Here is a 23,586-nt window from a genome sequence, read left to right on the forward strand (position 1 = left end):
TTGGATAGGAAATTATCTTCTTTAAAACCGCCGCCTAGTATTTTACATAAGAAGAAATTGCTATTCAACATACATGAATATGACAATTGCTGCTTTCCTTGCGTCTTTTTTCTGAAGTGAGCTCTTAGGTTTTCTTATAGTATTTAGATTTACAAAATGATTTTCAATACAGAGCTAAGCCTATGAATTCAAAATAAAATGGTGAAAGGAGGTCAAGAACAGCCCTGTTAAAAAACAAACTTTCCATTTCAGAGGGGAAGGGAGAGTTACTCGTAAAAAGAAAATACCTCTGAAGAAGAAATTGCTGACAACTCTTGTGGATCTGTGGATCAGTTCACTTAGTGAGTTTTGCTGGAGAAAGCAGGAAAGAGACACGCACACACATGCACGTTTCTTCCAGCCACTAAATGCACTCAGAGATTTTTAATTTATAGACATTTTGACTCTTAGGTATGAAGAGTCTTTCAATCATGTGAAATTCACATTATTTTCTTCCTTTTTTTTTTTTTTAATAAAGAATTTTGAAAGAGAAAAGCTAGAACTGGAATCCAGGAGGGTCAAGCAGGCCATCAGGAAACTTCACATTTCTGAAATCACTGAAACATTAGGTTTATAATGAGAAACTGATGCTAATCCTAAAGAAATCTGAGCTTTTCCCCTTCACGAGACACAGCTCAAAAAGAAGGTGTTTTGGCACACAAGTCCAATAAAGCCCCTGAAAATCTGTTCCCCATGCACAGGAACATACACAGATCCATAGACGTCATGCCAGAACCCCAGAAAAACGTCAGCAGAAGCCAGACGCTGGAACATTTTATTACAAACAAGCATTAATCTGCCATGTAAACCCCAGAGTGAGAAAACCCAGACTCCCCAAGGCTACTGGCCTCAGAAAAGGGGAGATATGAAAAATTCAGAGCTAGAGAAATCCTGTCAACTCTGTGCTACAACGATCATATGCCATTTCCTCTCTGAAGTAAAGCTAAAGACACATGCAATTGTCACATCTCTAGCAGACTAAAAATTCACTCTCCCCTACCTGTGAGAAGCAGCAAGGAGACAACACTGTACACAGTTTTTCTTACTTAGACCTGTGCACAGCAATGCTGATAGATAAACTGTTGCACCACTTTGGGGTGGGAGTCTCCCTTCGTATGAAATCATGCATGTGCTGGCAATCCTGGTTCAGAGCCTCCAGATGAATGAAGAACATGATCTTACTGATAAGAATATGTATAAAATAAAAATGACAGGGCTGCTAAGTGCTCTACTCACTTCTCCACTCAAATATCAAAACCTACAGGTATTAAGTAACTGTAAACACAGTTAGAGATCATTGCACACATTCTTCTCCTAGGCTGCTTATCCAGGCTGAATTGCTGCACTGTTATTGTGGGACTAAAAAGGAGACTGGAACAACAAAGCAAACTACTGAAGAAAAACACATTGCTATAAATTAATGGAGTTTGGGGAGGATCTAGGAAAGTTCCTGAAGTTTCTTCCTCCTCTCTATAATGTCATGCTTCTAATTTACTTCATTTATATTAATAAACACTGGATTACACAACTATTAGTCTTGTTGAGAACTGCACTGAAGCTCACTAAATCTGTCTCTAATTACTATGATTAATGGTCCAAAATCAACAGCTTCTCAAATTAACAAAGCAACTTGTATAGAATAAAGAACATTTTTCTTGGTAAGCAGGGTCTTTGGTCTTTTCAGTTAATCAAATTTTGAGAAGTCCATTCAGCAATACTACATTCTAATTCACCATAACTACCTATTTACATAGATTTGCATTGATTATGTTCCCACTACATACTTATTTGAGATTCATTATTTTTAAATTGAACTAAAATGTAGTCTCATGTCTATTTTTATACTGCAGAAATGGATCTTCAAGAACTGACTATCTTTGTCTTATTGTTTTTCTTACTGCTTCCAGGACATGTACTTTATCAAGTTTTTCATATTACTACTACTATTCACCAATACCCATTTTTAAAGGGCAAGTTCTCCATTTAATATCTGAGGTTTGTAAAACACAGTCCTAACACTTCAAAGATTTATTAACAAATTAAAAAATAACAACTAAATTACTTACAGGATTTACAGATCTCCATTACATCTGTGATTACCACTTCAAAGTCTGACATTTCACAGAGATTTTTAAAGAATATTAACACAAGTTTATCACACAACCAAAGTTATATAGTTTAGAAGCGAGGGAGACTATAAGGAGTCTTATCAAACCCAGTAAGAAAGCATCAAATATTTTCATTTCTAATATCCTTATATTTGGGATTTTAGATTGTCAGTTTTACTCAACAATGACTGTTCAAATTGCAAGATATCAGCCAAAGCCAACTCACAAACATGATTAGAGCAAAGCAGGCGAAAAGACTTTTCCTCATCTTTACCATCCTCAAACTCTAAAAAAACTTTTCCCATCCCTTCAATGCAAGGCATGTACTAAAGATCATATCTACTACATTGATTTCTAAAGAGGAAGATGATACGCTCCCCAAGCATCAAGACACAGTGATACAGGTTAAGAGGAAAAGAAAGCCCTTCAATAACACTTGAAGGAATGGCAGTTTCCTTTGCCATCTAAGACACATCAAAACATTAGTTATTCTGCTCAACAAGGACTGATAGCTCTTGGTCAGTGTATCTTCACTAGCAGTCTTCTTTTTTTTCTCCAACATCTCTCTTCAGTAATACTTCTATTTTTTTTTTCCCCCTTGAACTAAAAACATGAACAGTCCTGCATAGAAAATTAAGCCCTGCAGAATATAATAAGAAACTTTCCCACAGCTACAGGGAGCCTAAGGGATTGCTCATTAAGAATTTGACTTCAAACTGTATCAATATGGTAAATACAATAGGGAAGAAGTACTCATTTCAGGACTAGCAAAGACCATTGACATTTCAATTTTGTCCTTCCTCATCATGGCCCATGCCTAGGACTGCTTGAATATTACTTACCAATATGCTTCTATTGCAAATAACCAGGGTAACGGCCATGGCTTTTATTTCTCTTGCTCTTTTCTTATGACATAATAATGTGCAATATAGTTTTGATCTTCATTTGGTCTTCTATTATAGGTCTCATATCCCTATTGGGGGCTATGATACCGGCGGGCATGTGCCGTACCTATTTAGCAGATCCTCCTGGACCAGACACCTACTGCATTCCTCCATAACACTGTCCCAAGGTAAATGTCACGTATTCCCTGTAGGTCTTGTTTCCCTATTTGTAATAAGTTGAATTCAACCGTCTGTATTAATTCAGAGAAGCCTTTCACTGAGACAGGATAGGAAAGAAAATATAAAAGTCTTTTCAGACATGGATTGAAAAGCTAACAGAACCTACAACACTATTAGCGGAGAACTTGCTTCCACCTGAAGATTTGGCATATAAATTTGAGACTACGTACCCAGTTTAAACAAGTTTGTGTTCAGTACCTCTGTCATCATCCAAGTTAATAACTTCCATTCTTTAGTACATGTGAACAACTAAGACAACGGAAATTAAAAGGGAAAGTCGATAGCTAAAATAACTGGTTTGGCAGCCACAGAAGAAGAAATAGGAGTGGTTCAACCACTAAATTCTCACAGATCAGTCTGGGAATGCCCTGCAGAGGACTACTTAGGACACACAACTGGCTGGTGTGTGGGAATCCAAAGTTAGAAGATTGTTTCAACATGAGAGGTACATTTGAAAGCTCTTCAAAGCAATTGTGAAAGCTATGCAAAACCCACTTGTTTCTGTTTGGAAAGTTATTGGGAAATGGCAAATTACTCATAGCTGTGTGGTTTTACTTCTGCTGTCGTTGCTTGAAATGCCAGGGCTTGCAACTAACCTGAAAAAACTCAGAAATAGATTTGATACTTGAAAAAACTTACCAAAAGTATCCCAGACAGTTGCACACTGTGATCACCTCTCTATGTGATAAAAAGTGAACATGAAAAGTGAAAATAACCTCTTTTAGTGCAATTCTTTCACTTATTTATAACTAGATGATATAACTACAACCAAGACCAAGATGAAATTGTGTTTTGCTGGTTCCTGACTTGCAGCAGTGGGAGGTAGGCACAGCAAACACTGCTGCTAATGCTGGAAAGAATCCAATATATAATGTTGTAATTAAGCCTCATGTAACACACTTAAATATTTAGCTTTTTTTTTTGACTGATCCATTTTACAGAACATATCTCTTAACACCTTCTCCGTGGAAAAAGAAGTAAAAAGGAAATTGTGACTTGTACCTAGAGGTAATTTGGCTTAGTTTTGTCTTTCCAAAACTATGGTTTCCTTCCTTATGTGTAACAGCAGAACCTGGAAGAACATTTTAATCACTTCTGTGACACTTTGACTGGTCCTTCTACATACTTTTCCCGAACTAGTGAGAATTCCACATCATACTGAAAAGTAAAACCATCTGAATTTCATCTGTTTTCAAGCTTCAACAAGATATTTCATATAACTCTATCCATCTGAAGTGACCTTGCAAAGTCTAGAGTCTTACTGATATATTTCTTAGTTCAGACTGAATTGGCAAGAATAGACCCACTCGCAGATACCCTGAAGACTAAAAAAAATGTAATTTGCTCTTGTGCACGTACAAGATAAACATAATTTGTGAACGCATTCATGTGTATAAGATTTCCCAAGGCTTCATGTGGCACAAATTCATAAAACAAATTTGTTTGTGATGGTATCTATTTTAGATCACCACCACTCACCTCTTTTCTGTTATCATGAATTTTCATTAAGGGAAGCATTAGCAGTAGCTGATCGGGTGAAGGTGATCTTGAGTTAGAAGTACGTTTGCCCTGTTAAGACTATTGTGCTAACAATATCTTGAAGAAACAGTAATATCATATACTACTTTTGGAATGGCACTCTTTAGAGTTATTTATTTGGTAATAACAGAACCTTTTTTTTTTTTTTATTTCATAATCTTTTGTAAGAAGCTGTCTTTATTTGGGTGCCATGCTAAAAAATATTATCAACAGACAATGATAAATCATATAGACATCGCTGCTGTTAGCACCAGTTTTTGATCCCACTCCTCAGACTGTAATGCAAAGAATTCAGGGAAAATACAACATACTTCAAAGACAAAGTTATGCTTGGTTTTAGACCCATGTGAATAGGGAATATACATCCACATCAGATTACTAAAGCCTTCCATAACAAATTCTTTCTGATTGCGAAAAAGGAGCTCTGATATAAAAAAGAGAGTCTATAGGGCTTCCAACCAATACACTCAAATGATGTAATTGCATATGTCCATGTTGTCTGCAGATCTCAGACCATTTTGTTCCCACATCTGGGAGCCAATTAAGCTGTGTTCAAGACACTAGGAACTGCTGTGACATACAAAGCCTGGGACCAATAAAAAAAAACTTGAAGATTTTGGAATCTGTTCACAGTAGGAAAAGTCAGTGTAAAGTTTCTTTTAAATAAAAACTGTACTTCTAAATTTGCATTATATAACTGTACCACGTGCCCACTGCCAGACAATGAGAACTGAGAAACGCTAAGTTCTTCTCTAAACTTCATTACCTTAAAAAAAAGAATTTATTTCTGAAGAGAGTATTTTATACTATTTGCTGTCTTCAACACTGTTTTCATTCTTACAGTTTTAGAGCAACCACCTTATTGCAACAAAGGTATCCCAAAGTCAGGACAAAAGGAAGTAACACGAAAACAGATAAAAACCAAAGATCTTTCAAACAGAAAAGGTTTGCAAACTCCAAAGATGCTACCACAAAAACTACAATCTTTAAGATATCAAACAGTTGGATAAAAGATGCAGGATAGAAGTAGTGGAGGATATAAAGACCTAGTAAAGAATAAGAAATGTTTATCTTCAGGTTAGTGCTCATTACCTGCATTTTATAAGACCACATGCCATTTCTGGTATGAAGGGAGGTGTTCCTTAGAGACATTCGTTTTAAGTCTCCCTCAAATGAGAGTGCCATCTTGAGAAAATAGATTATGGATTTATTCAATATTTTTAAAAGAATAATACTTATTTTTTAAAAATCACCTTATAGCATCTAATACGTTTCTACCTATTAGAAAAACCTGCCAAACTGAGGTCTGCATAGGCTCAAAACATGACTACATGCAAGCACCTTCTCCTCCTCACACACAGCTCTCTTCAGGTTCTTTATTTACAGAAGTAGCCTCCTGACTCAAGATTAGATTGTTTGTTCCACCATGAGCTACAGGGGAAGATTATGGTACACCCACATTGTAGTTTATAATGTAATTTCTCACCTAGTTAATGAGGAAGAAAAAGTGATTGAAAGATTATTTTTAAAGTAAGGCTTGCACAGACTGCTGATAGAGTAGAATACAAGTCCTGCTGTATTGTTACGGCCACACTTTCTAATCATAGGCTATCAAAACACTGAATAGGGCACTTCCCACCCTCTTTACACCACCACAAATACTGGATTTTTGAGATTTTCCCTAAGAAAGCACTGGTTCCTTTTAAAAAAAAAAAAAAACAAAACACAAAGATGAGTGCTTGGGGATATAATTTACTAGCAGACTGGACGTAGTTCTACCTTCATGGTTCTGAAGTTCTGCTTTTCTTTTAAGTGAATTTTAAAAACACACACTATTTTAGAGCTACAAAAGACATCCTGAATCACTTTAAACAAATCCAAGATCTTTACGGATTGCTTAGAAATGTTGCACAACAAAAGTATCTATCAAATAAAAAAAAAAAAGAGAGATTTCTTCATAAGAATTAAAACTTTGTGTTGGGGTTTCTTTCAGAAGAAGAATTAAATGAAAATATGAATGCCTAAGGAAAAATACCCACCCTCCACCCCCAAATTCTCAGCTATTCAGCTTCCAGTTTGGGGTGGGGTTTTTTTGAGATAAAGTTCCCATCCAAATATTTAGTATGTTCAGTAGAAAGTCAGGTTATAATCTAGAGTCCTTGTTGCATTCCACCTGTCAATCTTGCCTCTCAAATAGCAGAAAAATCATTTCTAAAACCTGAATTCACTACAACTATGTGGAAAATGGAACAATTTCTTGTTGATGAGTGAATGAAACGTACAAATTCAGGTTTGTATGCAGTTGCGGTATGACTGAACTCAGCCATCTTAGAATGAGATCCTATGTTATCACCGAATCATAGAATAGTTTGGGTTAGAAGGAACCTTAAAGATCAGCTATTTCCAAACCCCCGTCAGAGGCAGGGACACCTCCCACTAGATCAGGCCACCCAAGGCCCCATCCAGCCTGGCCTTGAACACCTCAGGGATGGGGCAGTCACAACTTCCCTGGGCAACCACCCTCATTGTGAAGAATTTCTTCCTAATGTCTAGTCTAAATCTTCCCCTCTCCAATGTATAGTCATTCCCCCTCATCCTATCACTACATGTCTTTGTAAAAAGTCCCCCATAGCTTTCTTGTATGCCCCCTTTCAGTACTGCAAGTCCGTTATACTGTCTCCCTGGAGACCTTATACTTTCCCTGGTTGCCCTGACCAAGGCATAGGACCTTGCACGTGGCCTTGTTGAACCTCATAAGGTTCACATAACGCCAGATTTTTTTTGAAGTGGGATTTTACTTGATAAAACTGATCGTTCTCTTTTTGGATGGAGATAGCTGAAATGAGAGCACTCTCAAAGCACAGGGGACAAATCTCCATCCCAAAAGCATGCTTGTCAATGATGTTATCTGCATGAACAAAGAAGCTGTATTTGAGGGATGTGTAGTCAAAGAAGAGGGGAGGAGAATGGAAGGGCAAAAAAAAAAAAAAAAAAACAAAACAAAAAACAGAGAAGCAAAAAGTCAAGGATACAGCCAGGCTCAGCCCACAAAGACGGTGCTAAGTACACTGAAGGAGGGTTTGAACTGTGAGCAAATAAATTCTGCTTAAATTCTCCAAAACCGGAAGAAATATTACACATTATATATTACATTCACAAGACATCTCACAGAATAAAATAAATACTCCTTTTAGAGAACCCTCGAATTTTAGACAGATTTTTGATCAAACCAGATGAAAACATTTACTTGGCCTTTTTATCTATGCATTTTCTGAAAATCTGAAATCAAATCAAAACTTCTAGATTAGTTAAACTGCAAAGTTGCACAAATATCTAAGCAAGACAAGAAAAGACAGAAATTTCATCACACAACATTACAATTCATCATTAATACAAGGTAACACAGTATATTTCCTTTGAAGTTTGGCGGTATAGGAAAATACTGCTGATGGAAAGCCTCAGGTAATTGCAGCTAGCAGGTGGTATAGCCCAAGGAGCTGGAATCAGGAAGACCTTCATGTTTTCATTATTATTTCTTTATAAGAGATCAGAAGACAACATCTTGAGTTAATGTGATGTAACTTAGAAGCACAGTTATGGATATTCTGAGAACGAAAAACAATGTGTAGAACCTCAATGACTGACAGCCAATATGCTAGCAACCTTCCAAATGATGAGATACTGGAGTCATCGGCCAGGAGGCTGATATTAAGAGGCATACAAAGGCCTTAGGAGGCATTCAAAGACAGTAAAGCCCCAAAACACAAGGTGATTAAACAAATTATTTTCTCAAATGAATAATGCAACTTCTCTATACATGCCTGGGAAATACTCCCAAGTTTTATATAATTTGAAGTGATTTCTAAAACATCATGCATGTTTGTGACCAAAAAAATATATTTTAAAGTAATTTTAGAATTTGGGAATTGATTGAAAGAGTTACTCTTGTAAAATGAGTTAGAGAAGACCACATGACACATGACACAAAGAGATGTCTTGAAATTTTCATTGAAAAACATAGTTCTGTTCTTCCAGAAGAGTGAGCTACTGCATGAATGACAAAGGAGCTCTCAGCTAATGAGGGAAATGATCCGACTGAATTTCCAAGGAGGCTTTACCATGGTTTATATGAAGTATTTCATTAATATTTATCACGATGTCAAAACTGTGACAACCATTGTTATTACTTTGTAACTAGAAGCTGAAGGAAATTCTTTCAAACAGTATCAGGCTCAGGAAAAAAAATATCCATACAGGCTGTGATGTGTTGTAAATTAAAACAAATTATTGTATGAACTTCCATACATCATTTTCACATTTAAGGAGAAGTTCTTGCTTTTCACTAAGAGGAAATTCTCTGAAATTTGATGGTTCTTGATACTCCAGACAACTTTCCTCTGGCAGCAAAAGTGCAGTTTATCCCCAACAACGAGTGCGCACATCTAAGGGGCAACATCAGGAAGTTAAGTTGAACATTTAAATATCTCATTAAATTAACCTCTCTCTGCTTGCAGGCATTTCTTTCACCTGTACAGCCACTGAAATTTAGAAACTAATACCAATGCTAATGCAATTTTAATTTGACTGATACAACAAATGAAAAAGAAAGTATAATTTATCACGCAACAGATTTACTTTCACATAATCATGCAGTCTATTCTCTTCCCTTCATCCAAACACCCTTCAGTTAAAGAACACTAATCTGGCCACTTTACTTGGATCTGCTGCAGCAATACATGGCAAAGCACAATTGCCAGAAGTGATGCTTGTGGGATCGTGTCAAAAATTTTATTAAAGGTTGGACACATGCTCTTTTTAATGTCTGTCTTCTGGGGTGCAGTGACCCAGAGAAAGTCTTGACCACCTTAAACAGTTTTCATGCATGTAACAACAACAACAACAAACAAAAGGGTGGAAAAAATGCCACACCCAACCCACATCAAATATTAAAGAGCTATGTTTCAAATAGCTACTTGCTGTCTGGATTAAATTAGTCCTTTACAATTTTTTTCAAATTAAATTTGTTGGTCACTGGATATTGCTGGTGGTGCCCAGCACAACACAAGATCAAACCAAAAGAGCACAGTACGGTATGTGGACAGAATATGACTTGCATATTAGTTTGACCTCTGTTGCTAACATCCAGGAAAATACCTGTCAATCCACCAAAAAGTTAATATCCAGGCTAGTCAATCCTATCCAGTTCTTGATAGTTCAATGACCTGCAAGCGATGCAGCCTTCAAATGAGGAAGTCTGCAGTAGTACTGAAATGTAGTCATATATGAGCTCACAGTGTGAAATTCAAGAGAAATATCAGGACACTGGCAGGAATAAAAGGTGAGTAGTCTTTAAAAATCAATCCAGATTTCATCTAAGGAATAACACAGCTCAAATACATGCAAAAAAATCCAACAATTAGTTTTACAAGACAAACAAGGACAATACCAATGACAGGTGAAAACAAAAACCTGAACCAACTCTACTGTGTATGATGCACAGAGAGCATCTGAAACGCTTCAGGCTTCCTCTGCAAGTGGATTAGGAATTACCATTTCATGCAGTTCCCTACTAGTTCTGCTATCAATCTCTTCTTTTACTTCTTTATATTTTCTGCCTGCCCCTTCTACTACACACAGCTACATATCTACATACAGCTAACGCACATGAAATCACAAAATCACGACAGTAGGCCAACAATGCTTTTCCCTCACATTGTGTATAAAAGCAGAGTCCCTTTTATTCACAATGGCATTACAAAGCAATCAAGCATTTAGTTACTCTCTTACCAGTACTTTTGTCATTATAACTTCAGACATGCTGGCTGATGCTATCAGCTTTAAAGATCCTGTTCCCTAGGTTGTCTGTGTGCAGTTTATAAGTCTGCTTTGGATTATATTGATTTACTAATTGACCAAAACACTGGATTATACACTCTGCTGGACACTTTACACAATAAACAAAGTAACTGATAAAGAGAGCATGCCCATGCGGCCGATTTTTATAAGACTTGATCTTTTCTAGGAACATATATCATTTCAAGTCAGTCCTTAATAGCACAAAGAAATAACATGAAAGAAAAGAAACTGAAGAAAACAGCCTTCTGAAACTGTTATTTGCTGCTGCAGGAAGGTTGGCAGAAGCAGCAGGAGTACAGACTTGACTGGCAACAGAGGTCTGATCAATGCTTGCTATCATGTAATCAATGGAAATTCATTAGGTATCACCCTCTGCAGCCCAAGAGAGGTGCCCTGCAGCATTCTAAGGGAAACTGGGAAGCAAGCATCCTATCTATCAAATCCCTGGAAAGAGCAGTTTATCTTCCATCCCATTGAATATACATCTGTTATTAATCAATAGCTGTTGGAATGTGTGTCCCTTTTCCTCCCATCTTTACAAGAGCTGGCAACTTCCCTATGACTGAAATAACCCAATTAATCTTCAGAATAGAGAGTCAACTTTTTCTTTTTTTTTTTTTCTTTTGACAGGCAGATGTTTGACAATTGATCAGAACAGCCTGAGGAAAAGGAGATGGAGCAAGTACAATATAAAAAAAGCAAATGCAATACTAGAATACAGCAATGTAAATAGTTCATTGCTCCACCTGCTGTCGGGCTGCTTTTCCTCTCCAAACCATACATTCTCTGTCACTAATGCTAAACTCAAAAAAATGCACCAACAGACAGCCTTAGCACACAAATCCAGTTTATTAAAAAGTCTAGACTAAAAATGTACAAGTCTGAAGGCAAGTAAGAAAGATACAGGACATTGATTTACCTATTAAGTCTTTTTTCATTGAGAACCAGAAGTATAAAAGACAAATGAGCAAGGATTGCTACACAGGCTTACATTTATCTTTAAAGGAGACCTGTATTCTCCATAGCATAATAAAAAAATAATAAGAATGTATCCTACAACACAATTATTTCTTACTTGGATCAGTATTTAAACAATGAACTGCTATTCCTACTAGAAGGCCATGTTCAGGTTATTCCTACACATTTTGAAGGGGAAAACCTAAACAGGTCAGACTTCGCTTTTCCTCTAAGCCCTTTAAATTCTCTTTTGCAGCATGTGGGTTGATATGACAAACATATAAGTTTGTGCCACAAGGTGGACATTTGCCAAGCATGTGGCATTGCTGAGCATCAGCACAGTAATGATGTTTGACCTGAGTTTTCATCTGCAACCTGCTCCAAAGGACTGCGGCAGAAAGAGGGAAAGAATGTGTCACCAGCACTCCCAGCCTCCTCCTGGTACACAAAGTGCCACCTAACTCAGGATGCTCCCATTCTCTGCATCAGCCAATTATCCTCTCTAAGCACATCTCAGAGATCAAACACATTAAATTGCTGTGGTCAAAGGTCTGGGTTTAGGTGAACAATACTAGCAACTTGAATAGTCAAATTACACGTTCCGCTGTGGCTAATAAAGTCTGCATTTCATTAATCTTTTCAGTAGCCTACCTCTAACTGAATGTTTGATTAGAAAGGAGCTGTGCTTCAGGTTGTGGTACGATAGCATTAATATAACTATGGGATGTACTGTAAAATGTACTGTAAAACTACTTATGAATATAATGGCTCAGCCACTGACAGCTGTTAAAGTGTAGAAGGTCAGAAAGGCTTCTCTGAATTTTCAGCAGTAAAAATAAGAGGAGATCCTGAATTTAACACAGTATTTTGGCATTTTAACGATATTATATATATATTATAACGATATATTTTTTTATACTAAATTTTTTTCTTCTTTAAGTTATCATCCATACTAACTTTTCTTCAAAGAAAACCCTATTCCTTTTAATAAACTATCAATATGGTTGTATAAGTGTATCAGCTAGATACCCAAACAGTTAATATTCTCTGCTCATCAAATTTCTTGGGCCCCTATTATCAACCAAAACTTCTCTGAACTTCATACATACCTCTCAATATCTGCAATATACAAACATTAACACAAGTAGCATCACTGTAACATCTTAAAGTTGTCATCCCATCTTCCCAAAAGCCTGGCAGTCTGATTCTGCTCTACATTTAGCTCTACGTTTTTATTTTTCCAGCTAGTGATTCAGAGGTCTGTGAACAGTTTTAAAATCCTAGGCTACACATAAATAAAAGCCACATAAGACATCAGGGTCATGACATTTTGATCTACTTTATCTCAGCTTTTAGCCTTTTAGTCATCAATTTGATTTTAATCTCAATCCTACACTCCACATTATTTGCATCACAAATCTTCAACCCATGCCCACAACAACCTTTAGTCTACAAAAGCTTATTCTCAAACATTCAGCTGTTGTGCTCATGACATGCATTAATCCAAATCCAGCTTCTGATTCTTGGTTCCTAATTTGTTAGGTATGGAGAGCAAGAAGGCTAACCCCTGTTTTCAAACATTTATAGCTTTTGGACAATGATTTCTGTCATGTCAGTTACTGTAAGCATAGATTATTTGGCTATTTATAACTATATCTCAGCAATACATCTCTGACTTTGAATACTAGCCTGTAAATAAAGCAGTACTACTGAATTATTCCCATTTTCTGATTATGCCACAGAATGCATTGTACTTATTAATATCACTCCAGATACACAACACGCTCTTGCTTTTAATGCCTATAAACCTCAAGAAAAGACAAGGAGCTCATGCACCTTTATCTAAAACTAACTAGCAGCCAATCAAGAGCACATCAAGAGCATCCCTTTTCCAGTACATTATATCCAAATATAAATTCAACATTCCCCATGTTTTGCCCTTCAAAACACTATAGCTCCACCTAAAATAGAAATTTTGTTAGAAAAATATAACCTTTATAGTTAAGTATGGAATGACACAGTTCCTGTTAAATCCTCTGAAATCCTGCCCACCTCCCATATGATAAAGCATTCCTTCACCCAGTACTGCGTTCCTAATTAAAACAACCACGTGATACCATAGTGCTTTCCTATACATTTGTACAGGATAAAAACTTCACTTCCTCCTTGTAACAAAGTAATAGACAGTAGAAGCACATTTAAGTGGCATTTTCAATATTTCATCTACCATTGATTATCACGTCCCTGGCTAAAGGACTGATTTTTTTTTTTTCTTCCCCTAACTGCTTACAAGCAAAAAGCATCTGCCTGATCCAAAGAACCTCAAAGCAGTTCAGGACTTAGGACCACCTGCAAGAGGCAAAAACCATGCAGACAGCCAACACTTACTTCTAGTTTAGAGAACCAAACACAATGCAGAGAGATTATCTGTCACTCTTTTCTTCCTTCTTTGCTGTCACATCCCATTCCCTTTCCATGCATCCTACACCCACATATTTTACATTTAGCACCACAGTATAAGATCTTTCTGCCACACTTTCAGTGGCAGTGGTTTTGCTTCACCTGTCTTTTCTTTGATCCAGTAAACTACTGAAATACCAATCAAGTAGATGAAAACCAGAACACTGGATTTAGCTATCATGTCTAAATCCTAATGTCTGGTCAATTCTTTCACTTCTCCCACTGACAGATCACAAATAGACTATAAGGATGAAAAGAAAAAAAAGGAAAGGCTTATTTTAGTTTTACCATTTAGGTCTGACTCTTCTAAATACAATTTGTTGTCTATAGAGAGGAGCTTTTTTTAATGTGTAAAATCGTAAGTTCTGTTTAACAGGCCAGAAGTGTGTTTTCTGGATAGGCTCCAAATCCATTTCAGATTGACAGCTATTAACAGTCTGGATCTTCCTGTTAGAGGCCAATAACAAGAACAGTTTTCCAATAAAGCGTTGATATTGTTCTTCTGAGAAATAATCACTGCTCATCCAAAAGACAGTAGAAATTATGCAGGTGTCAACACTGGCCATGAACTGACAGGATTCATCCTCTCAAGAGACCTTGCTGGAATTGCAGAATAATTAAAGGCTCACAGCTTTTAATTAAGACATCTCCAGAAGGAAACTGAGGAATTCTTAACAGCAAAACAACCAGGATATGCAAAGTAGGGACTGAAAATAAAGAAAACTATTGCTGTTAAAGGAGGCCTACAGAGGAGAAATCAATGTTCTCACTGGGAGAAAAAGGGATGTCATGAAACTAAATTCTCCAGATAAATGTGTTTTAAAAGAGAAAGCAAACCATAATATATTTATAAAGATCCATATTTTATGAATATGTTTATCTCCTCGCCCTGATAATGCTATTTGGATGTGCATTCTACAAAGCACAAAGATACAGAATGCACAATTTTGAAGTGTACATAATAAGCATTTACCACCTAAAATAATAAAACATGAAATCCACAGGAAACTTAGTTTTGTTTCTTTAGCTGCCTGTATTTTTAACACAGTGCCCAAAATCCTACCCTCTGTGGGAAAGCTCTCAGCATCTACTCTTCCCACTTTTGGGAAAGTGAGGATGAAAACTGATAGGGCTGCATAAGGCCTTGCACTAATAACTTATTCTTTCTTGTATCTCAAATCTCACTCAAAAAAGCAATTCTGATTGCAACTAGCTTGGAGACACAAAAAGTTAGGTGAAGTGGAAAATACCACAGGAATGGATGCAAGCAATGTTAGATTGACATAGTTGTTGCTTCTATAAAATCTTTAAGGACCTCAGAGTCTAATTCTGAGCACAGGTGGTTGGATTTGAAAGTGTCTCCAGAATGAGATTCTGGTAATCACTCAGCTAGAAAGAATGAAATGGAGGGGATTTATGAGCTAGGACAAATAGATTTCTTTCATCTGGATAGTCTATACTTAAAGACCAAGTAATTCTGTATAAAGAAGGTCTTTGCTCAAGAGCTCGCAGGGCTCATTGACAGAGCTGTAAATGAGACTTGGAGGGAGACTGGGATAATATCAGGCTCACCTGTGACAACCTGTGGGATGACATGTCAAAGTCACAAGAATGGGGTGCAAGTGAGGGCCCTCAACCTATATTTCTGAGATGTGCAGGGTACACTGCAGCACACTTGAGGTACAGAGATGAGCTGGGGCTGCAGATATAATAGGAGCCAAGAGGGAAACACTGGTAAAACACCTCAAAGGAAGCAATGAGTGTTCCTCTAAGAAGGTGACATGGCCAAGAGCCCAGCTGTACTGCCTCTACAACAAAAAGGAGAAGTTGGAAGCCACCATGCCGCTAGAAAGCTATGACCTGGTTGCCATTACTGAAACTTGGTGGGACAAATCCCACAGCTGGAGTGCAGCTATTGATAGCTACAGACTGTTCAGAAGGGACAGGCAAGGAAAGAGGAGCCTCTACAGAGTGTGAAGAGCTGTCTCTGAAGAATAGCCATGAGCAGGTTGAAAGCCTGTGGACAAGAATTAGAGACCAAGGCAAGAAACTGAATCTTGTGGCTAGTGTCTACCACAAGACACCTGACCAAGGGGAGCCTATTGATAAAGCCTTCTTACTCCAAATATGGGAGGCATTGCACTTGCAGGCTCTCATCCTGCTGGAGGGCTTCAAACACCAAACTTCTGCAGCACAGCCAGCTGCAGGCAATCCAGAAGGCTCCTGAGTGCACGGAGGATAACTTCTGAAACCACTTAATAGCCCTACCACAGGTGACACAATAATGGACTTGATGGTCACCAAGGCAAGTGAGCCAATCACCGACATCAAAACTAGAGCTAGCCTGGGCTGCAGCGGTCACACATTGGTGGAGTTCACAGTCTTGAGGGATATGGGTCAGGCAAAAGGTAAAATCAGGACCCTGAATTTTAGAAAAGTAAAATTCCAGCTCTTCAAGGAATTAAGTCAATAGGATCCTCTGTGAAACCGGCCTCAGGGACACAAGAGCAGAACAGAGCTGGCAGACCTTCATGGATACTTTCATGACCTTTAAAGGTGTCTTCCAACACAAACCATTCTATAGTTTTACGATTCTATGAAAATGCTACCTGCCTAATTTTAAAATACATTTCTTCATGTCTATAGAGATGCACTCTGCAAAATATTTTAAAGCATTTTTTTTGTTCTTGATTCCTCTATTAAGTAGGCAGATTAAACAGTTTAATGTCCTACAGTATGAAGTCTTATTACTGACATCACTTTTGCACTATTAAATACCAAACCTAATAGCCAAAATTTTGACATGCTTAAAAAATTACTAAAATTATTCAGTAATAGCACTTGTGGATGTTTCCTAGAAAAAGGCTAAAAAAAACTTGGAAAATTAAAAAAATTGTGCTTAACTTTGTAACTGCAATTCAAAACTGTAACAAACCAAACAAAATTCTAAAACTCATGACTGTCATAATGGAGAACTATCGAATTAAGAATACGCATGTTCCAGCTTCACTAGATCTAACATGGAACAGGTGCAGCTGTACTGGTACCTCCTGGCCCCACTGCTGGTAAGAGTGACAGCTCCTGAGAGGTTCAGAGCATGACTCTCATGCAAAAGCTGTTTCACATGATGAGCCACAGGGCTGTGTTTGGTGCAGGGAGCTACAGCTTATTCAAAACCTGTAATGATGAGAGGAAAAGTCAGCTAGAGCTTCCATCATTAGCACATCTACATTGCCCTCAAAAGAATCTAGGTGACCTTCAATAAACATGGTCTTGACAGAACTGCCTGTAGACCTCCTTCTGTATCTCTGCTACCCCAAGCTTCGTGCCTATGGAAAAGTGTTAGAATATGCCCATATAGGATGAGGAAGACCTATGTCACAAACCCTGCATGTTTCCCCTCATCCTCCATTACAGATAATGATAATGAATTTTATTCTTGTAGAGAACTGACACTGGAAAAAATACAAAACTTGGCCTCCACATTTCAAATTACCCTGACCTGCAATGTCTCTGCTTCTGTCTTATACAGAAACTGCTAACCCTGCTATGCCGTGCCAAGCTCAGGTGACTTTGCAGTTTGGACAACTAACTACAAGAGATTGGGATGGAAAAAGAATTCATCCCTGTACTAATTAGCTACTTATGAACCTTTGGTTCTTTGCATTCAGCAAAACTCAAAAGACTGCAGCTTAAGTGCCGATTGAGACAACTTTGGTTGAATTTGCAGATGTCAAGGTAGACATCTCAAGTGTAGGAAACAAAGATGATCTGTAAGCCCGGAGCTGGCCACTCAGAAATAAAAGCACACAAAAATCACCAAGGTCTAGACATATCTGGACTTTTTGACTCTCTTCTGGAAAATAATCCCTGCTCTGAATGGTGATGAGGCCAATGATTTTTATTGTTAAAGGATTTTGGACCATTAAGGTATCTGCTATTCTACTGCTCTTATTTTTAGGTCTTTAGACTCTGGTGTGCTAGAAGAAATTCAGTGAATTTCTCCTCCCAAATAAAATCATACACATCTCTCAGCAGAGATGGGCTAGATTTTGACTGGAGTCCCAAGCCATCAATCTTTAAAGTAATCACATAACAGCATCACGTTTTCATCCCGTAAAATTTATGTTTCAGACCTTTTCAGAACATGTCCTACTTGTCACCTATAGTTGGCAATGAGCTAGTTGGTTATGTCCAGCAAGTAGCTGACAATAACACCTAGGCTTTAACTACTTAAAGCTGTCAAAGTGTGAGGCTAAGCCAAGATAATTGTATATGCATTCAGCTACAGTGTGTTCTCAGAGGAGTATTGGATGTATGGGGGTGGGAGATGCTCAGCCTGTAGAGGTGCCCCTCTAGGGGACCAAGTCTGTATTTCTTTTTTTTAGAAGCACGTTCAACCAAGAATCACCTCCAGTATAAACAGAAAAATGAGGACTTGGGGCACATACTTGTCCTCATGCAGCCACATAAGAAAAGGGCAAACAGTCCCATCCTTTGGAGCAAGATCGCTCAGCTCACTTTTCTCCAGAATTATCCCCAGAGCCACAGATCAGCTGATGCTAAAGGCAGAAGATAAGAGTAGCACATTGAATATAGCAGGCAAACAAGCCCATTCCATTGCTCCAGACGAAACAAAAGAAGCCATTTTTCATACTCACACGCAAGCCTAAATTGTCCCTGCTCACAGGCCCTTTGAAGACACAGCTGACCTCTGTTTCCCAGGGAAAAGCAACATTATTCACTGGAATATAAGCTTTACAGAGAGCTCAGCATAACCACTCCTCCTGCACGTTCCTTGGCTTCACTAGCAGGTCTGAAGAAGTTAATTTCTGCAGCTCAAGGGCAGCTCTACCCTACGTATTGACAATTTACAGATGTTTTGCTCACCTAATTTGTTCCACTATTCACAAAAACATGCAGTTACCTTAGCAACTACTACATTACATTTTATCTCCAAGCTGCAGAGCTTTTTCTTTTCTAAAAACAAACCCCACAAGCCTACTGATACTGCATGTAATCTTTGATATTAGTTCTAGCCTTTTTCAGAACGCATAAAAATAGGCACAAGTGTAATGAAAATAACAGTCTCTTTTCTAAAGTCTATTTACGTTTTCCATTAATGAATAGATTTTATTTTTAGATTTGTTTTATTTGACTCTTCTGTATGTTTGTTATTTTTCTATGGGTTATATTTTGCATAAAGGAAATTAAGAGGACAAGGAGGAAGAAAGGTTTTGATATAAGGAGCTAGCTGGAATCTGAGTAGGAGAGATATTAGAGAATGCACATCTCAGAAAAAAAAAAACCAGCTCAGGAATCAAGGAAATACGTGAAAAATGCTGCAAGAAGAAACAAATGCCTTTAGGCCACTGACTTCAAAGTATCCTTGCTCAATGGACTTCTAGAATGAAAACACATCTATTTTTAAATGGCAAATCAGGAGAGTACTGGAAGTTTTTTCTAAAGTCAAAGTCATCTCCCTCTATGAACATATCTAGAAGAAAGAATAATTGTACATGGAAAATATTTGCAGTTTGTAATGCACCAGTGTGGCATTACTGCTTCCTGCACTACATAAATTTGCATTCAATTGAAATAAATTTGTTTTGAAAAGCATGTTGCCATAATGTAATGTGAAATAATGTGGAGACATGTAAACAAACACTGAATAACCTGGTATCTTCATACAGCCTGCTGCAAAATGAACTGGGCTCAGTTTTAGATGTGGCTCACATTTCTTGAAATGTTCATGTGTTGATACCAAATACTGCATTGTACAGACCAGAAGGGAGGAAAATGAGTAGTTTTTTCTTCAAAAGGAATACATTTGCAGACATATTTTCATTTCAGTTAAATCAACAGCAAATCAGAGACTGGTATTTTCTCAGAGTTTGAAAATAATCTCTTAAGTTTACCTTTAGGAATGACTAAAGTTAGTGAACTTGAGTCTCCTGCTTTCAGCAAGTTACTGATTTAAACCCATAGATCAGTGCTTAGACTTATTTTCTAATAAATTATTTTAGCTACCTTTGAAATTTGGGATAATCTTAAATACTGTCTTAAGCTAATTCTTTAATGAAATAACTTCTGAAAGAGGTCTGGTACAACATCAGTGCAATATCCTTTTATAGTCGTAACATGATGTTTGATCTTCAGCTACTGCTTTACACTGCCCATTTGTGCATATTTAAATACACCAGAGAATCTAGGTACTGCTTTTTGCAAAATTTAGACAACTTTCAAAGGCTAATTTTCCCAAAGATGGCTAAAATAAAAAGCAGCTGGACAGAGAATTTCTCTAGTCTTTCTTTTTAACAGGATGTTAAATTTTAATCCAAAAACCACAGCATCTTTTAATAGCAATAAAACTTTGTAGGAAGCCACCACTACAAAGAGCAATCAAAACTTAAAATTTTAATTGCAGTTAATTAAAATGTTGGTAGGGAAGTACTTTAGTACCCAACCAGTTACTAGTAATTAACCTTCCAGGAAAACTAGCTGAGAATGGGTCTTGGAATTTAAAGTTCTAACTGAGAGTTTTTTCAGTTTATTTACCCTTGAAGTTTTCTCCTGCCAGTTCAGACTCCTGTATAGCAAATTTAGGCCAACTGACACAAGATTTTATTTTCTTCATTACCCTCATGGATCCTTAGAAGAGTCTGCCGACTCTTTCAGTCGGCAGCTGCCAGGTTGAAAACACCTCTGCTAGCTTGAAGTCACTGCCTCATTGCTACTTAGATTCCTTTCTACTTTCTGCCCTACAAGCACCTATCTGAAGCTCAGCATGACTCTGCTTTGAAACCTTTTTTTCTGTACTGCTAAAGAAAGTCACTGAAGCTGACCAGTAATAATTACCTCCACAGCCCAGATACAGGTCTTTCTGTACCCTTCTAATTCTGAAACCAAAGCTACACGTGAATGATGGCTTATATGTTTTTTTAACAGATATGACTCTTACATCTTAACAGATATACTCTTACATCTTCAATACGTCTACCTATACCTATTGTCCTATTCTGTCCTTGAACACAATTGACTCTGAACATAGATTCGAGAGGAAGAAATAAAATTCCTGTTCACTGATGTCTATTAGAAATCATGTAATACACTTTCTATTGTTATCCATTAATTCACCCTGTGACCACATACAATGCTCTATGCCTGCAACCAACATAAAGTAAATAACTATACAAAGCAATAACACCATTTTGTCAAATACTCTCTTTCTTTAGTTCCTTTCAACAAGGGAGATGCACAATGAAATATATACAGCTACTCAGTTACATTCTACATTAAAATTTATTTAACTTGCCAAGAAATTTAATGTACTTCAAAGGTAGTAGGAAACTGCAGTAAAGCCAATACAGCATTAAAATCCATAACTACTTCTTGTTACATCCTTTCCCTTACACTCTATTGCAGACAAAGCAAGTCTCCTCTCCTCAGCCTCTCAGAAACAGTGCCATAGCTTTGATTAGCAGTATTAAAAGTGCTACCATAGTCCAGTTTAGTAATGGAAGAGTTTCAATGTTGTGGGAGTGATTCAAAATGTGTGCTACATCAACTCGTCTAGTTGCACACAGATGTGACTAACACATATGAAATGAATTCCCGGAAAACAATATGCACTAATATACGACTGTAATTTATGCCACTCATTTCCTATGCATAATGTAGCATCATGCTAGCCATTAAAATTCATAAAAACAATTCATTGCTTTTTAATTTCTACATATTTATGAGCACTCATTTGAAATGGAAATTGTTTTCTTATTGACACATGCTTCCATCTTGACAAAAAATGAAAAATATTGAACACTAAAGGCTAATGACTTCAATATTTTTTGCTGATATTAATTATACTTGGAATGCCACAAAAATGAAGAGACATTTACCCAAATCCAAAATACAGCAATCAAGTAATTAAGACACCTCATCCAAAGCCAGTAAATGATATTCCAAGCAGCAAGTATGGTGATGTAATTATAACTGTTTCAGCACCTTTGCCTATAAAGAATATTTGAATAATAAAAATTAATAGTATATCTAGCTGTTGTCATAAACAGAAACCATACTTTCATTTTAAAAGAAAGCAGATGTTTTTTCCTTAGGTTCAGAACGTATATAGCATTTTCTGTAACATCCACATTCACTTTAGTTAGAGCAAGCAACTTTCTTTACACTGCTGTATGTGAGGTGGTGGACATGCAGCAGTTTAATTAAGAACTAAAAACCAACTCAAAAGTACTGAATTTCACAAACCACTAAGACACTTCAACAGGCTGATAAACATCAAGGGGAGAACTCCCCTCTACCTTGTAAAACAAAAATGAAGTTTCAACATAAATAGTGAGAGATTCTCCATCAACACATGGAAAGACATGAAAAGCACAGAAGCACTCAGATACGGTAAATTACTTGTGTTCGTATTTACATTCATCTAATTAAATCCAGCATGAGTCCTCGATGTGTGGGATACGTCTTTCCTGTTCTTCATTACATGAACGTGACAAGTGGAGATGAATGCTGGGAATACACTTTTGAAGACAGCAAGCCAGCCCCATCTTTTTTTGCCAGGGAACTAGGGTGGTGAGGGAGCAAGGAAGGAAGAAGGGAGGCACCAAAGCCAACTGGAAATATGGAATTAGTATATTCGTGAATGTTTTAAATAACAGAATAGTTAATTTCTCATCAACTCCTTTAATGAAAATAACAAGTCCAGCCTGCTTTCAAGACTTTAAAACATCACTAGTGCTCATTAGCATTCTCCTCCAGCACCAGCTTTGCAACTGTATTTTGTTATAATGCACTAGACAGAGCCTAGTAATCACAACAATTCAGGAAACAGTTAGAATCTATCTCCCTTGCTCACAGTGCAGCAGAACACAGTAATCTGCAGGCTCCTGACATGTTTTCACAGTGGTAGGATGCTCACATTCCTTTCAACCCCATCGTGCTCAAAAGTGGCATCACTGTAGGAGTGCTGTGCATCGGGCGCCACGCTTCAGTCAGCTGGGAACCAGCCGCAACATCCAGAGTCCCTGTGGTTCTCCAACTACACGTACAAATTCCTCCTTCTGCATCCAGTAGTTTACACATATCTGATTCTGCTTTATTCTAAATAAACACTTAGAAAGAAAGCTCACCAAGGCAAGCCTGGCTTCCTGTTATAGTAGGACATGGTTTTTAAGCAAACTCGGCACATAATTTAAGTAAGGGTTCTAAAACACACTATCAGACAAATACAGGTGGCCAAGGTTTTCAAAATAAAGCATATAATAAAATCTCACTGCCATTTTGATAAAATACTAACATTTACACCCCCGAATTTCCTACAACCATTATGAAGCTAGTAAAAACCTGTCAAAAGTAAACAATGCTTGTTCATTTTACTGGCTTCCAATAAGTGCACATACTTTCAGATTGAATCTGAAATATTAAGTTCCGATTCACACCTTTAAGAAGCTATGTAAGAAATACATAGAAGAGAAAGACTTGGG

General features: G+C 37.3%; 1 protein-coding gene across 4 annotated transcripts in view; it reads right to left on the bottom strand.

Moving 5' to 3' along the window:
• Positions 1–23,586, bottom strand: part of NAALADL2 (N-acetylated alpha-linked acidic dipeptidase like 2) — a 416,888-nt gene that overhangs the window by 293,292 nt on the left and 100,010 nt on the right. Inside the window, exon 1 of one of the 4 annotated variants that reach the window (XM_069864507.1) lies at positions 9,547–9,599. The exons of the other annotated variants lie outside the window; for them this stretch is intronic. The gene's annotated coding sequence lies outside the window, so the exon portion shown is untranslated. Of the gene's footprint in view, positions 1–9,546; positions 9,600–23,586 lie in introns of those variants that run through there. 4 annotated transcript variants of the gene reach the window in all.

This window comes from Phaenicophaeus curvirostris, chromosome 10 (genome assembly GCF_032191515.1).
Source record: "Phaenicophaeus curvirostris isolate KB17595 chromosome 10, BPBGC_Pcur_1.0, whole genome shotgun sequence".
NCBI classification, from domain to species: Eukaryota; Metazoa; Chordata; class Aves; order Cuculiformes; family Cuculidae; genus Phaenicophaeus; species Phaenicophaeus curvirostris.